Source organism: Canis lupus, chromosome 23 (assembly GCF_003254725.2).
Source record: "Canis lupus dingo isolate Sandy chromosome 23, ASM325472v2, whole genome shotgun sequence".
Taxonomy (NCBI): Eukaryota; Metazoa; Chordata; class Mammalia; order Carnivora; family Canidae; genus Canis; species Canis lupus.
The window spans coordinates 46,302,628-46,320,527 of record NC_064265.1 but is presented as its reverse complement, the minus strand read 5'-3'; the positions used below and the strand labels follow the sequence as shown (position 1 = coordinate 46,320,527).

At 38.1% G+C, this 17,900-nt stretch overlaps 1 long non-coding RNA gene across 5 annotated transcripts; it reads left to right on the top strand.

The window, feature by feature from the left end:
• The first annotated feature begins 4,207 nt into the window (after positions 1-4,207).
• Positions 4,208-15,905, top strand: LOC112652592 (uncharacterized). Of its 5 annotated transcripts, none has more exons than XR_007405283.1 (7): positions 4,208-4,414; positions 4,501-5,005; positions 5,092-6,257; positions 6,692-6,760; positions 9,064-9,147; positions 10,216-10,505; positions 15,510-15,905. It is a non-coding gene; the product is annotated as an uncharacterized LOC112652592 (long non-coding RNA). The 5 variants fall into 5 exon arrangements; XR_007405282.1 differs by having other exon boundaries at positions 9,060-9,147; XR_007405280.1 differs by lacking the exon at positions 9,064-9,147 and having other exon boundaries at positions 4,209-4,414; positions 5,092-5,595; positions 5,682-6,257.
• Positions 15,906-17,900: the final 1,995 nt, after the last annotated feature.

The following is a 17,900-nucleotide window of genomic DNA, read 5'->3' as shown; positions in this document are numbered from 1 at the left end:
CAAAATTACTCCTGGCGTATCATTTTCAAACTACAGAAACCGAACATTACAAAAAAAAAAATTCCTCAAATAATGCAGAAGAAAAAAGGCTTTACCTATGGTGGAAAAAAATGAGAATTACTTCTGACTTCTCTTCAGATGTAGGTAAAAAGAAACCAAGCAAATACGAAGAGAATGACATGAAATACTTAAAGTTTGAGGGGAAAAAAAAAACCCACCACCCTAAAATTCTGCATGCTGTGTAATTTATTCTTCAAAAGTGAGATTAAAAAAAAGTGGTGAGATAAAAATTTCTGCAGAGAAATAAAAATCGAAAGAATTTGTTGCCAATAGACCTGGCTTGTAAGTAATGCTGGAAGAAGTTCTTTGAAGAACAAGAAAATATAGGTCATAAACTCAGATCCACATAGAGAAAGGAAGAGCATCAAAGAAATAAGTGAACGGAACATCAAAACTTCTTCTTATTCTTGACTGATTTAACAGTTTATGACCTGTTCAAAATAATAATAGCAATGTATTCAATCATGTATGCTTATAAATATATCTTATGTATATGTATGTTTGCAAATGGTTATGAGAAATGAATGACAGCAATTATACGAAGGACAAGAGAAAACAATTAGGATTATTTTGTTAATAAGTCTATAGTGACTATAAGTTAGTCACACAACCTGTGAAGAAGTACAGTATGATCTGAAAGTGGATTTTAAGTAATTGTAAATGGATATTGCAAACTCTAGGGTGACCACTAAAAACAGTTTAAAAAGTAGAAGCAGCACTAATATGCTAAGAAAATACAGAAAATAAAATCATATAAAATCCTCAAAACCAGAGGATTCTCAAAACCAGGTAGAGAAGGGGCATGAAGCAAAAACAAGAATAAAATAAGGGCAACAAATAGAAAATAGTACCAAATACAGTAGACATGAATCTAACTCTATAAATATTCACTTTGAAAACCAATGATCTAAGTGTGTGAATTAAAAGACCAAGAATGTCAGAATGGATCAAAAAAACAAGACTCAGTTATATATTGCCTATAAGAAAACCACTTTAAATATGAAGACATGCAGAATGACAGTAAATGGATGGGGGAAAATATACCACCATTCAAACAAACAAACAAAAAAAGGGGTAGCTATATTAATTCCAGACAGACAGACAGAGCAGACATCAAAGCAAGAAAAGTTAGCAGGGATAAAGAAAGGCATTACATAAGTAAAGGGGCCAATTCTCCAAGAAAACACAAAATCCTTAACATGTATGCATCTCACAACAGCATCCAATTACATGAGGCAAAAACTTAAAGAACTACAAAGAGAAGTAGATCAATCTATTACCCTAGTTGGAGACTTGAATACCTCTTTATCAGAAAGAAACAGATGCAAAACTAAGTATGTCCGTATCACACAATCCAGTAATTACATTCCTTGGTAATTTACCCAAAGAAGTTAAAAACTCATGTACATACAAGCACCTGCACACAGATCTTTACAGCAGCCTCATTCGTAATTATCAAATCTTGAAAGCAAACAAGATGTCCTTTAGTGGATGAATCGCTCAGCCAACTGGTACATCCACACAAATGGAATATTATTCAGCACTAAAGAGAGATGAGCTATCAAACCATGAAAATACACAGAGGAAACTTGAATTCATATCACTAAGTGAAAGGAGCCAATCTGAAGAAGCTACGTCCTATATGTTTCCAACCATACGGCGTTCTGGAAAAAAGATGGAGACAGTAAAAATGTCAGAGATTTCCAGGTCTGATGAAATCATTAGCATCCTAGAGACCGACTGGAAAGCAAGGCCTTTTGGTGAATGCACCAACCTCTGCCTCTAGACTTCTTCCCAACCTACTCTTACCTATGGGATCTGGGCCTGAGCTGTGGCCTCCAGCTCAGCCATCCCTGCAGCAGACTGGCTGCCCCTACAGCCCACATCCTTCCATCCCTGCCATTTCTCCTTCCTCATGGAGTTTTGTGCAATTCAGAGTTTTTCCAAAAACTGACCCTTATGTTTGTATAGCCTTTAGGAGATTGTTGTAGTTGAGAAACCAAGGACCTCCCTCCCTTCAGCCCTGAACATGTTCTCCCTCTGATTCCAACCCAAAGTTTTATAAACCTTTCTAAGTTTACTACTCAATAAATGTGTGGATGACTTCACCCCCTTTACTATTATACATTCCTTTTTTTATTTTTAAGATTTTATTTATTCATGAGAGACACAGAGAGAGAGGCAGAGACACAGGCAGAGGGAGAAGCAGGCTCCATGCAGGGACCCCAATGAGGAACTCAATCCCAGGACCCTGGGATCACCACCTGAGTCAAAGGCAGATGCTCAACCACTGAGCCATCCAGGTGTCCCACTATTGTGCATTCTTAGAGTCCTATTTCAGCTTTACAACACAGAAATGGTGGGGGCAAAAGTATCAGTGATTGCCATGAGGGGGTAGAGGTGGGGGGAATGAATAGGCACAGCACAGAGGAGTTTAAGGGCAGTGAAAATACTCTGTATGGTGGTATAATGATGGGTATGGGTCCAATCCATTCGTCCGAACCCATGGAATGTGCAACACCAAGAGTGAACCTAACATGAATCACAGACTTTTGGCAGCAATGATGTGTCAGCATAGGCTCACCAACTATACCACTCTGGAAGGGGATGCTATTCATGGGGAGGCTGTGCATTTGTGGGGGCAGGGGGTGTATAGGATATCTCCTATCTTCCTCTTATTTTTGCTATGAACCTAAAACTGCTCTAAAAAAAAAACATAAAAACCACAATCTTTTTTTAAAAATTTAAAAGTAACCATCAGTCCCTCTAAGTTGAAGGGCCTATGAGATAACCCTTGAAAGCTAGCCTACCAGTTCCTCTGTGAGAAAGCCACTTATCCACTTCTTCCTTCACTCCCCCTTAAATCAAGGTGTAGTGGCCTCAATGAAATCTCTGGATAGGGAGAAGGTAAGGCATTCAAAGTGATTAGAAAAAAAAGCGGGGGGGGACTCAACAAACATGGGGCTTTCAGCAGAAGGTGCCTAATGAATCTGATTGATAGTGTCAACTCTTATGGGAAGCAGACAGGATGTAAAGGAAGCAGCTCATAATGGCTGTCAAGAAATGACTGTTCAATGTTCAGCTCTTTTGTAAGCCAGTTGTTGAATCCAGCCATTACAAAAAATACTGACGTACAACTAAATTATATTAAAGATAATACTCAAAACTGATTACCTCCTGATTAGCTTTATTACATTTACTATTATCTATGCCCATGGGGTATTTATGGCTCTAGTATCTACATGGCAGAAAAAATATATGATGGTGTGTTACTGCACATCTCATCCCAACTTTGTGTTCAGTTACTTCACTTTGTGTTCAGTTATCTCACATCTATCATTTGTACTCAGCCAGGATTGTGGTATTTACAGCACTGAGTCAGCCAATACCACTAATCAGGACTTTTCTTGCAGAGCCAGCTGTTCCGTGTTTACCGGCACACCACTCCCCCTGCTTTACCTGCAGGTGCTGATCCCCACTCTTAACTGGCATCAACCATCCACCGCTGACTCCACCTAGTTTCTTGTTATCACTATCATAAAATACAAACCCCCTTAGGAATTCACTTTCTAGGTTGTGACTGCTTCTGAATCTCAGCTTCTTCCTCTATAAACTTTCGAATGTATTGAGAGCGTAGTGGAAAATGAAGTGAGATACATCAAAAACTTCAAAGGAGCTCAAAGGAGCTCAAAAACATTACTTCTTGCCCTATCTCCCCCTTTATGGGTATCTACTTTGAACTCAAGGAACAAGAGGACGACCCTGAATAGTAAGGACACTAAACAAATATCAAACAGAATAAACGTAAATAAGCTACAGACGTATGTTGTAGGGGAATATTAACGAAACTTTGAGCATGATGAAGATATTTAACAACTCACAAACTGCCCCTCAGGCAGTTCCTTTATGCATGTCACAATATCTGTTATCTTTCTACATGTGTTTATACACCATAGGGGGCAAGGATTCTGCTGAACTCTTCCACGCAACACCAAGTAAACATATGTAATTTGCCAGATTTATCCTAAAAGAGACTCTTTCAAAATGCAAATCATTATAAAGACTGCACATGTTCACTTGTGGTCAACAGGGACTTCCATGCCTAAGGCGGCAAGGGAGGAACCTTACCATAAGTGCGCTAGTATTTAAATGAGATCTATGGCCGTCACTTCCAGCATTCTGGAATGTTACCTAGCCTGAATGCATAAACATCATAATCAAAGAGAACACAAGTCAGTGCAAAGCACTCAGCTTGGCACTGTGATGGTCCAATCTCTCTGGCACAGTGATTCGTTTGACATCATGCCATGTACCATGAACATTGACTAGCAGGTCAAAAGTAAAATCCTCTCAGGTAATATCATCATCTTAGTAACCTAGACCTACTGTTCAGTTCCAAGGCTGACAGTGACAGTAGTAACTGCTTCTGCAATTTTACAGACTCTCCGAAATGAAGTGCAAACCAAGTATGTGCCATTAGCATGTAATCAGTACTCCTCGCAGCAGGCTTTCATCCTGGGACATGTGCCCAGGAAAACTTCTTTATTTCTGGGAAGAGAAGTAGAGCACTGAATAAACCAAGAAGTCTAACTGGATGATTGGTTTGTGGCAATTTTTAGTGAGAAGAGGTTAAAAAAAAAAAATCTGTCTCTTAAGATCTAGTCAACTTCAGGCTAATGTCATTGAAAAGAAACATTAACAGTCAAAAAACATTGCTTAAGTGCAGTGAACTGAGCTATGGATAAGAAAATAGCCGTCACTTCCAGCATTCTGGAATGTTACCTAGCCTGAATGCATAAACATCATAATCAAAGAGAACACAAGTCAGTGCAAAGCACTCAGCTTGGCACTGTGATGGTCCAATCTCTCTGGCACAGTGATTCGTTTGACATCATGCCATGTACCATGAACATTGACTAGCAGGTCAAAAGTAAAATCCTCTCAGGTAATATCATCATCTTAGTAACCTAGACCTACTGTTCAGTTCCAAGGCTGACAGTGACAGTAGTAACTGCTTCTGCAATTTTACAGACTCTCCGAAATGAAGTGCAAACCAAGTATGTGCCATTAGCATGTGATCAGTACTCCTCGCAGCAGGCTTTCATCCTGGGACATGTGCCCAGGAAAACTTCTTTATTTCTGGGAAGAGAAGTAGAGCACTGAATAAACCAAGAAGTCTAACTGGATGATTGGTTTGTGGCAATTTTTAGTGAGAAGAGGTTAAAAAAAAAAATCTGTCTCTTAAGATCTAGTCGACTTCAGGCTAATGTCATTGAAAAGAAACATTAACAGTCAAAAAACATTGCTTAAGTGCAGTGAACTGAGCTATGGATAAGAAAATAGCCGTCACTTCCAGCATTCTGGAATGTTACCTAGCCTGAATGCATAAACATCATAATCAAAGAGAACACAAGTCAGTGCAAAGCACTCAGCTTGGCACTGTGATGGTCCAATCTCTCTGGCACAGTGATTCGTTTGACATCATGCCATGTACCATGAACATTGACTAGCAGGTCAAAAGTAAAATCCTCTCAGGTAATATCATCATCTTATTAACCTAGACCTACTGTTCAGTTCCAAGGCTGACAGTGACAGTAGTAACTGCTTCTGCAATTTTACAGACTCTCCGAAATGAAGTGCAAACCAAGTATGTGCCATTAGCATGTAATCAGTACTCCTCGCAGCAGGCTTTCATCCTGGGACATGTGCCCAGGAAAACTTCTTTATTTCTGGGAAGAGAAGTAGAGCACTGAATAAACCAAGAAGTCTAACTGGATGATTGGTTTGTGGCAATTTTTAGTGAGAAGAGGTTAAAAAAAAAAAAATCTGTCTCTTAAGATCTAGTCGACTTCAGGCTAATGTCATTGAAAAGAAACATTAACAGTCAAAAAACATTGCTTAAGTGCAGTGAACTGAGCTATGGATAAGAAAATAGAAGGTTCATTCTTATCCAAGCTCCACCATTCATTCGTTTAAATCTGAAATATTTCTTCAGCACCTACCGTATGCTGGGCAGTCTGTGCCTCTTAGAAAGTTTCTCTATAGGAAAATCAATTATTCTATAAGCAAATAATTACTGTCTATTTTGCACTAAGCTCTACATTAAGCAAAGGATTACAATGGCAAACGACAACTGGTACAGTCCACACCTGCCTAGAATTTGGTGTGCTTGTCTTTCTGAGTTTTACTTCCCTAAGGTGAGTTTTTTGGGGTTCTGACCCTATAATTTTTCATTTAATTGGCGCCACTCCCAGGTTTTCCTACTAATTTTGCAGCCAAATCTGCTGCTATTGTCACTCCTCTTTCTGTTTTTACCCCCCACCACATAATTCCTCATTGAAAGCCTGCTTTCTTTCCCTCCTTTGTATTAGTTATAAAGAAGTAGTATCACTGTTCTGAGACATTTAAGGAATATAATCAACACATGCAAAATAGTCAACACAAATGAACAGATATTTTTTAACTAACCAGAATATTACTGGTTTTGTGTGCTTTCCATTTTCCCTGCTTTACCCAGCACCCCCTCTTCTTCAGTGGCCCTGATCCTTTTCCCATTTAGTCAGCTAAGCTCTTATTTTCCCACTGTCTCAAAGATGAGAAATTCCTATAATAATTACTTTTCGTTCTATAGGTCAGAAAACCAACGTGAGAATTCTATCTGCTAGGAGAGTTCGTCTATATTATGCATTCAAGAAAGAAGGTAAAAGCAATGGGAGTAAATGAATCCATTAAATTCACTGCGAAGACAGCCTTGGACCAAAACATCAATTATCTTATATTTCTGTGTTTTCTCGCTTTAATGGGGGAATAAGCAGAGGAAGGGAATGTCATGATGGTGCTTTGGGTCCTCAGGGATGTGTGTGGATTCAGAATCTGTCCCAGACATCCCATGAAAGAAGTGAGTATCTTCCTTCACTCCGTGCAGCTATTCAGGTAAATGGCCATATGTCCCTTTGGACAAGGGCTAGAAGACTCATTATTCAACACATACAACAACTGTGGCACTGCAGGAACCTTCCTAAAATTGACTCCGTCTCTCCTTCGGTATGTAGCTCTGAGTCTAAAAAGTGGTTAGGCTAACAATATTGGGTCAGGGATTGGAGCAGCTGACAGTATCTGTTCATCTTTATCTTTTCTGAAACTAGATAAATAAATACATAATCAAGAAAACCCCTATGAGCTAAGATAAACATATAATCAAGAAAACTCTTAAGAGCTGCCCACAAATCTTGTCCTTCATAGTTCTTTTTTTTTAAGATTTTATTTATTTATTCATGAGAGACAGAGAGAGAGCGAGAGGCAGAGACACAGGCAGAGGGAGAAGCAGGCTCCCTGCGGGGAGCCCGATGTGGGACTCGATCCCGGGTCTCCAGGATCATGCTCTGAGCTGAAGCCAGGAGCTCAACTGTTGAGCCACCCAGGCATTCCTGATCTCTTGTTTTTGAGAGCATCACAGGATAGTTTTGTTCATCTGGGGAAGATAAATCCTTTTCACAAACCTATAGCCATAGTTTTGGTAGAAAATGGCAAACATAACTCTTTTTCCTGCTAATCAGGGATAGACTTTCTCCCCATATCTGCTTACCTGGAGACGCTTCAGAGCTAGGGTGAATTGATTATTTCCTGTGTTGATCAATATATGCATGAAGCTCATGACACCAAAAAACACAGGAGACTTCCAACTATGAATGGAATCTTAAACATCACAAATCATGATGCTGCTGCGCCAGTTTGAAATAAAACTTTTATGATTTAGGTGAGTTGTAAAATACTTGAAGGACTTCTAGGTTGGAAATTAAGAGAGGTAGCTCTGATTTACAGAGGCCTCTAGGCGATTTTAGGTTTTACAGCTGCTATGCCCTTGGATTTGGCTATGGTTTCACCACCTGTGGGGCAAAGGTGCTTTCACCATATGGTCTGCCCTCAAGTTTAGCCTTCTGGGAGAGTCTCTCCTTCATCTTCCAGACAGGATTTAAACAACTTACACATGCTCTGGTTACCCTTATAAATCAGGAGACCACATAATCTTTCTCAAAATAGGGACATTATTAAGAGTAAAAATGGTTAATCATAGTAGGAAAAATGGGCATGAGGCAGGACTGATCTGGACAAATCAGGACTTTTGGTCATTCTAATTGTAAATTGCTTACTTGTTTCTGGACCTGCCCTTCCAAAGAAACAATATTTTGTTTGTACTAGGCACTTGTAAATATTGTAATGACTTAATATTAATTAAATTAGTCTGATTAATTAGTCTAAGGAGACTAAGCAGGGCAAAGGCTCAAATCCACCAACAATAACAGTAGGTGGAAACTAGGACAAGCAGAGATCAGTGACAAAGACCAGGACAATTGGCAAGAATAGAGAAGTCAAGAAAATTCTAAACAATATATGCACCTGACACACACACAGACTGTAACAAGTTAAACCATGGTTGCTTTCTATAGAGATAAGTGGGAGAATAATAAAGCATCAGGAGATGTGGTCCAAACAATTTAAGAAATTAAGAGAAAAATTTCACAGAAAATTTATCATGTAGTTAGTGTTTGCTTCACCTTGTATTTCAAAGAGTGGGAAACAATATGTAGAGAATGAGTATGAATTAATCAGATAACACAAACTGACTCATATCACAAAGCATTGATTATTAATATCATCGAAATTAGTGCTAAGGCTAGCTACTCTGAAAACAGGAGATTTTGATTATATCAAGAAGAGGGGAGATAACTGGGAGCACTATTGGAAGAAGGGGTAGGTGTCAGTTGGGTGGTCGTGAGGAAATTCTAGAGGCATCCAAATGTACCAGCACCTGGGAAGCAAAGAGAACCAGGTACCAAGCCAATGAATGTCAATACAGGAAGGTAACCAAAGTGCCATATAATACACATCTTTGCCTTAATGCTGGGAAAACCAGACCTTCCTATCTGGAGTGTCAGCAAAGCTGATGTCATTGAGAAGCTACCCGGACTCCAGGGTAACTCATGTGCCTTTCTCACCAGCTAGATTACTATTCATTGTAAAGACCTCGTTTCCCTGTGTGCCAGCAGTGTGCAGAATATAAATGTTTGGTACCTATCACACAACAGGGTAAGTTTCTTTAAATAGAGGATTTTTAATTTTGATGGGAACCTAAATACCTCATAGAAAATTGATAGTGCTTTGCCAGAGGTTTTATGATTGCCTAGTCAGGTTATGAGTGATTTACCGGGGAGCTCACACAGGGCAGAAGGATAAAATTTCTAAAGGCAATAATTGTGCTCACAGGGTTTCAAAGGCTGCTCTGAACCCATAGCAGACCCCAAACTTAGAAGCCCCACTTTTGCTACTACCAGGACTTTTTGTTTATTTTCAAAAATAGGTTTCACAAAGGAAAATAGACAAATAGACTATAAAAGGAGCTAAAAGAAATTTGACCGGGTTATGGGAATTACATAACAAAACAGTTCCCATCCCTATTTGTCTAGTTAGTATTGTGTCATCAACAAAATCTTCTAAATTAAAGATTTTAAAGACATTAGACTTTTACTATGCCTAATAAACAGATGAAATTATTTAAAATATTACAGAGATGTGCTGTTAGCAAAATTCTTTACAAGTCACTTCCAAAGTCAACTCAGGAAGATTTCCCTAAATCCACCCTCCAGGAACCAGTTGGATTTTGGAGAATTAAGGGCCATGAAAAGTAAAAGATTTTGTCTAGTTACAGTGTCTATGATATCTGAATGGCTCAGGCAGTGGTAAAGCCTTAATATATACAGATATAGGGGTAAAGCCTCTTGACATACATAATTCTCACGTTGGCACACTGGAGGATTTAGTTCTAGAAAGTTATTTCTACTGTTGTCCAGGAATTATACAAATGTTTGCAGATTCCTAGGTCTCCATCCTCTAGACAAGTAGAACAAATGAATCAAACCATAAAACTAATCATTGGCAAAGACTCTGCAACTTCCTATGATAGGAAAACGTAGAGCTCTACCAAAAGCCTTATTAAAATTAGAGCAACCCATACCTACAAGCAAGCACAGATTCCTTCCCAGTGAACTCCTATATGGCAAGCCTATGGATTTTGGTCTGAGACTATGTCCTGTGCCTACTTTAACTAAATCCTCTTACAATCATTCCGGTACTTAAAAAGGCATCTCTCTTTTCTAGAAAGCCTGAAACAAAGTCATAAACACTTGGAATGACCCACTGGAAAAAGACTGCTGCTCCTGTTGACCAAAAGATTTCCTCTACATGATGATGTTCCAGAGAAAAGATGTCACTGTCCCGATAAGGACCCGTTCGAGTGCTTCTGATCACTGACAGCTATCAAAGTAAAAGAAAAACTCAGCTAATTGGTGTTTCCCATGGGAACAGGATCCTTAGGAGGACTGGACTGCACATCCCACCAAGGACTTGAAATTTTTTAAACTGTTGATACTGAACTCAACTGAAAGAAGGTATTCTGGCTAATTTACTATTATTCTAGAACTTTCATGAAAGTGAAATTGTAAAAATTTGACTAGGATAATCCTTTCAACAGTATGCAAGCATTCAGTTTACTTAAGTTTGTTTGGAAACTCCTAACCATTGACAATCTTGAGTGAACCAGGCCTGCAAGACCATAAACCAGCTAAGCCTCTATGATCATAAATCAGTTTGAACACAGAGGCATTTCTTAGAAAACCTAAATCAGATAGCACACTGTGGGTCCTTACCCAATAGAAAATAGCCCATAGCATTTTGAAACCTGTTTTTCTCCACATTTTTATCACTATTCTCAGCATAATCCCTTCCAGAGAACTATAAATTACACCATAAAAAGAATAGTTGACAGCTTTGAGTATTCAGTCTATCAACAAATGGTCGGTAGTGTCAAAAGGAAAAACAGGAAGTATTTTCCTTGTTATAATAAAGGATCAATTTGTCGATCACAAAAACCACATTGTATTAGTCTCTGTCTTTCTGGAAGTTCCTGGCATAGTCCCCTCTTCATAGGCACACACACAAATTCTCAAATTTGAATTTAGCTAACTTATCAGGGAGGGGTTATAAAGTAAACTTTTAACCATCCAACTTTTAGGATTTAGTGTTAAGGCACCAAAATATATATTAAAAACAAAGAAACAAAACTTAGTAATGCCTGGACACAGAACAATCAAAGTTCAAAGATGAGATTTTTCAATCTAATCATGTCCTTGTCTTCAGCCTGGCTCGACTTTCTATCATATTATGTCAATCCCTCTTTTACATATAGACTCTCATTTATTGCTGCTTTACGGAAAACAAGACCATGAAATTCTTTTCGTAACACATCATGTCTTCTGCATGTTCAACCAGTGACGATATGCACATATAACACAAGATAATTTACATTATAGTTATTTTAGGAACTCAGTGAACTCAAAGTATTGAAAAATCTGTTCGCAAACTTTAGATTTCTTGTTTTATGAAACATTTTGTAATTGAACTAAATATTAAATGAACCACTGAGAGGCAGTGTAGTACCAAAAATTATCCTTTCTTCCCAGGAAAAGATAGGTTTCAATTTTTGTTTTGAATCCGGAGCACACTAATATTACTCTCAAAGATTTTAGTGCACATAAGGGATGAGAAAAATCATCTGTGATATCTCATTCTTCCTACTGGCTCTCTGTACGACCAAAAAACAAGTTATTTTGGAAACATATCTTGGAAAATTGAAAACTGTGCCATTAAGAAAAATGGTTTCACAGCAAGATCACAAATGAGTGAATACTCATTACCAATGAGGACAGGAAAGGGAGGGATCTAACATTTGTTAAGGAACTTAATTTGAACCAAGCATCTATTTTTATCAAGTACTTTTACTGAACCAATTCAGTTGAAAAACCCTGAAGTGAGTAAATGATCCACAGTGAAGGTAAATGGGAAGATCTGTGAAACTAAACAAAACACAAAGTAAAACGTTTTAGTGTTAGAAGATCATTCGTTTAGTTTCTGCTCTGTCTGCAGGCGATACTGTGCCACTCACTACATGGCCTCTGAAAAGAAAACTTAGAGGGGCACAAGCATCAACAATAATTTTTTTCCTCTTGCAATGTTTTGCAAAAATTACTTCAGAATAACTTAACCAAAAAACAAACATAGAAGGTACTTAAAAAACAAAAAAATGACCAAAGCTATCGTCTGTTCAAGATGGGAAAATAGTAGTTTGTTCACTTGATTTTCATACCTGCAAGTGTCAATGATCATATATTTATAGTCATCGGTATTTCAAAAGTCAAGGAATTACCACTTACAGTAATGACTCAAGTTTTCACTTAGAGGCTAGTGCTCTACACACTGTTTTGCCTTATCTATTTACTTATTTAGAGAGAGAGAGAGAGAGAGAGAGAGAGAGAGAGAACCCAAGTAGGGAGGACAGAGGAAGAGATCATTTTAGTCACAGAGCCCATAATGGGGCTCAATCTCACAACCCTGAGATCATGACCTGAGCAGAAATTGACAGATGTTCAACCAATTGAGCCATCCAGGTGTACCATGTGTTTGTTTTTTAAAGTTTATCCAAGGACACAAATTGCTTTTTTTCTACTGTTATATAAGATGCTGGGTCAAAATGCTGCAGGGCAAGGCAGCCATTTCACTTCTCAGTCTCCGCTTCTGTTCAAATCTCACTCCCACAAAGTGAAGTTTTGGCCATATACGTTTGTTTAGCTTTCTAATTCAGTATACAAAATTGGATGTTTTGTTTATTTGGCTGGGGTATTCTTTAATTGTAATAAAAATATCCTTACATATTCTTGTCAATATGGTAAACATAACTAGATCTATATGAAATTAGAGCTTCCTATTTGATTTCTCTGAGACTTTGTAAAGCTCTGAGGCCCATAGTTGATCACTTTTATTTGTCAGAAGTACTTTTCTTGCTTTCGTAACAATGTATTTCAAGGCTAGTGTTCAGAAAAATCTAATGCAATGCACCCCAAGTTTTGCCCGCAGACCTCACAAATGTAGAATTATTTCTGCTTCTCTACTATCTCCAAGACTTCTGTCTTTCCAGAAAGTTACTCTTTTTCTACCTGTAAGTCTGGAAATCCATAAGTGATACAGCAGTTACCAAAAACTACATTTTGGCATCATTTCCATATGAGAAAATCCTCTTTGTTCCTCAATAGTGAACTTATCATGCGTCACTAAATAAGACTCTTATTGAAACTATGCAAATAATTACAACATAATAAAGACCAACAGAACGTAGTAGAGATACTTTGCCTTATATTTAACCACTATTCTGAGCTTGTTCTGTCAATAGGGCCAATCACGGGCCTTCGATTTTTATAAAATCTTTAAGTTTTTCCAATTATGTGTTATTTTGTTTATTAAGTTTTTATTCTCTAGGACTTTTACTGAATTCTAAAGAGTCAATTTCTTCCAGGTTGTAATAGTAATTGGTTGTAAACAGCCTACTAAAATTGATAGATCACAAAGAAAGGTAAATGTTCTCATATTTTTATTTAAAAAAAATTAAGCACAATTAAATTTCTCATTCAGTCTGAGGTAATTAATTCTTATTCATTTGATCTTGAGCTTTTTTGTAGTATACTATCACAAAATCAACTGCATCTACACTAGGAGTGTGGGAAATCTTATTTGACAGGCATCTTGCTCCCAGAACAAGGACACCCAGATGCCTAAGGCTGTGCCATATAGAATCAATAGTTAAGAGTGTGTGGTAAAGTCCTTTACTGAAGTCATTATTCTTTTGATGTTTCTTCCAGGATACTTTAAACCTTGTGGTGGGAAACTTGAGGCAAGTGGGAGGAAGAAGCAGAGAGCATTTTTGGATTATAAGACTGAAAGGCTCTAGTTATTTTATTATAGTAATGAACAAAATAAGAATGGAGAAGAGTTAAGTCTCCCACTGAAGTTTCATACAAATTAATTTTTTAACAATTTAGTAAATGATTACTTTGAGGATAAGAACATATTATTGACAGTGAGGTCACTGACTCGAGTCCTTTAATTTATAAGATGTGTGCCAGGATTGTCATCAACTGGCAAGCTCTTTTAAAACTAGAAACTAGCTCTCTTGACAATCAACTTATTGATAGTTACTGTGGCAGTCTTTGCACATAAACTTGACTGTTTCCATTCTTCCTAAAAATTGCAAATACGCTGAAACATTCAGTTTGCTTATAATTACTGGAGAGAAAATAAGCTTCTCTTTTTGATTTGTCAGTTCTTCATATATCTTAGGCTTGGCAAACAGGACATTTTTGACAGTGGTGCAGGGCTAATTAAAATTATGTCATGATCCTAATATACAGGCACAATTATTTCTAGCATTTTCCGTTTTATAAAGTGAAAGAGAAAATTATTGATGTTGTTTAGTAGTCTTGTGGGTATAAAAGACACCTTGATGGTTTTATTATTCTGGCTTTGATGGCTAAATTTGTCACTCTTAAAAGGAGACAAAGTATGTCATGAAATTTTTAAGATAATAAAGGGTTATAGGAAAGAGCCGTAATCTTGATTTAGTCTGAAAATAGTGAGTAGCAAGAAATATTGGAAAATATTATTTTCACAAGTGAAATCTTGTTAAAAATTTATTCAAAAGCATGAAAAAAGCACATAAAAAAGATAAGTAGGCTCTTGAGATTGTTTTGATGATTATAAGAAATCTTTGCTATTCAAGAATAGAAAAATGTAGAGCTCTCATCAAGAGCTACTTGTATATTCAAAGATCAATTTTCCTTTGAATGACATTTTTTTCTCTTTATTATCTGCAAGCTTCCTTTAACAATGTTAATATCTTCATATTTAAACATATACCAATGTATATATATATAGTCAAAGGCTATTTTTCTAGATTACCCAAAGATGCAAATTGCTTTTTTCCTTTCTCTGTGACAAACAATAGACTTGCACAAAATAGCTAAGAACAAGAAGTCAATTTTTCTTCTCACTTGAGACACAGGGAAGAAAGGGTTTGAGAGGAGTCCAGCATACTTTCTTATCCAAGGAGGATCATACATGTGAGCTCCTGACTGAAGTAGAACTTTTCTAACCAAAATGAACACAGCAGGCTTACCTTCCTCTTGATATGGCAGATGAAGAGACCATAAACTAAAAGTGCCATCTAGGCCGGATTTCTGAACTATACATTCTATTTTTAAATGGTGAGAATCAGAGGCACCACATAAGTTTCTAGTAACATCTATTGTTTAAAAAGCAAACAGTTAAGAAAAATGACCTATGTTAAATATCCCCAAGGAAAGACCAAGAATACTTATTTGGTACAATCTTTATGCACCAGTACGTAAGGGCGCGTCCTTTGAAATCATAACAGGGAAAATATGCTGAAATAAGCCAACTGGCTTAAGAAGGGTTATAGAACTTTGGAAATGGAAATTTCAAACATGCTACTTGCAGACTCTATACTTTGCTAATTAGCCATACTTTATCTTTAAAACATCCCATAGGATTTACCCCAAAGATACAGATGCAATGAAACGCCAGGACACCTGCACCCCGATGTTTATAGCAGCAATGTCCACGATAGCCACACTATGGAAGGAGCCTCGTGGTCCATCGAAAGATGAATGGATAAAGAAGCTGTGGTCAATGTACACAATGGAATATTCCTCAGCCATTAGAAACGACAAATATCCACCATTTGCTTCAACGTGGATGGAACTGGAGGGTATTATACTGAGTGAACTAAGTCAATCAGAGAAGGACAAACATTATATGGTCTCATTCATTTGGGGAATATAAAAAATAGTGAAAGGGAATAAAGAGGAAAGGAGAAAAAATAAGTGGGAAATATCAGAAAGGGAGACAGAACATGAAAACTCCTAACTCTGGGAAACGAACTAGGGGTGATGGAAGGGGAGGTGGGCAGGGGGTGGGGGTGACTGGGTGGCGGGCACTGAAGGGGGAACTTGATGGGATGAGCACTGGGTGTTATTCTGTATGTTGACAAATTGAACACCAATAAAAAATAAATTTATTAAAAGAATAAAGAAAAGAAAAAAATATCCCATAATGCTATTGCCAGGGTTTTTAAAAAGGGAGGAAAGGAAAAGGGATATAACCGCTTTGCGTGATGCAGTTGGGTATGCCCAATAAATTTCGATTCTTGTCCACTCCACACCACCACAAGTACATAACTGATCATGAAAATAAGCTGGTAGTTTCAACAAATCATTCGAAGTGGCCCACGTTGTGAGAGAAATTGAAGCACACACATCACCAGTTTATGGTAATTTTTAAGGTCTTCACGTTCCTTGGGGGAAAAAATGAGGGAGAGAGAACTTAACCATAGATTCATAAACATAATCACCAAGATGATTGTCTGAAAGAACATTGAATGTGACTTGTTTTAATAGGGAATCTTTAATGAGATCAAATTACTAAAAGGGCTATCTGAAAATTTTTAATGCAAAGGAGAACGGCTTTCTTTCACCTATTCTTAATTACCAGGTTAGAGACTTGCACAAATGGAAGCAATATAACTTCATTTCATAAAATGACCTTTGGAGTAAACACACAACTCCAAAAAATAAAAACTCATAAATAAAAATAAATATTTCATGTATCTGAGGCAGGCCCAGGCCAAAGTGTCTGTCATCAAAAGAGAAAATGTTGAGAAGTAGTATCAATAAGACAATAGAATAGGGGGTTCTCACTCTGATATGCCCACATAAACATGCATTTAACAATTCTGCACAGTAGAAAATTCCTTCATGAGAACTCTAGAATCCAGGTAAGAGGTAACAGCATACAGGTGGAACACAGAAACAAACAAAGGTGCACTGAAAAGAGCAAGAGCAGGTTCCCTGTACCTGCATTGCCCCTCAGAATGCAGTATCAAGAGAGATCCTGTTGGTCTACAAGCTCTCCCAAGGGGGAGAGGAGAGCAAAGGGAGCAACAGACTTTGCTGTGATTCCTGGCACCTGACCTGCTCACCAGCGGCCCCCATCAGCCAGCCCACCCAGAATCTCTGGCTGAGCTGACTGATGAAAGGCTTTCCCTGCCAAAGCCAGTTTGCAAAGGCTGGAAGAGGGATTTCTTCTTCCAATAAGCAGACACCAACACAAAGCCACAAGGTCACAAAGAATCAGGGAAGCATGACACCACCAAAGGAACAAAATAAAGCCCCAGTAACTGGCCTTAAAGAAATAGGGAGTGAGGGTGGGGGCTGCTTGTCACAGATGAGCTGGTCCCACCTTGTTCAAAGAGGCCTGAGTGATTTGGAGCTGACTCTGTCTAGTGTTTCCCCACGGCTGTGAGAAGCCCAGGTATTACACACACACCCCAGATCTGAAGAAGTGAACCTACAGGTACCTTCCAAGTGGTGAACTTTAAAGATGGCAAAGGAAACCAGAACACCAAAAAAAGAGCAGGAGTCAGAGCATCCAAGGTGATGTAGTGAAGGCTCTTGCGCAGCCACATGGGCTTCACAAAAAGGCTGGGACCCTATTCTCAGGGCCAGTTGAGAGGGTAAAGAGGCAGGAGACTGTGGTTGGTAGAGCACCCAACAAAAGCCTGAGCTGGACACTCACTCCCACAGCTAAGAATCCCACTCCCGAAGAGAACAAAAAAAGGGTTAAAGTTAACGCCTTCTGCTAGGGTGAGAGGTGAAAGTGAAAGATCTAATTTAGAGTATTGGGGGGGGAAAATCACCCCATCATGGTGATTTTGCACAATTTTTACTCTCCATGTTTTGTCTCCTATTTAAGTTCCTAATTGTCAAAGTCAGTCCCCAATTTCCAGTCACAGATATGATACGAGAGATCGTGTACAACATACAGAGTGGGAGGGGATGGGTGGTGTGGAAAGAGCAAAATTATCAATGGCTAAGACTCTG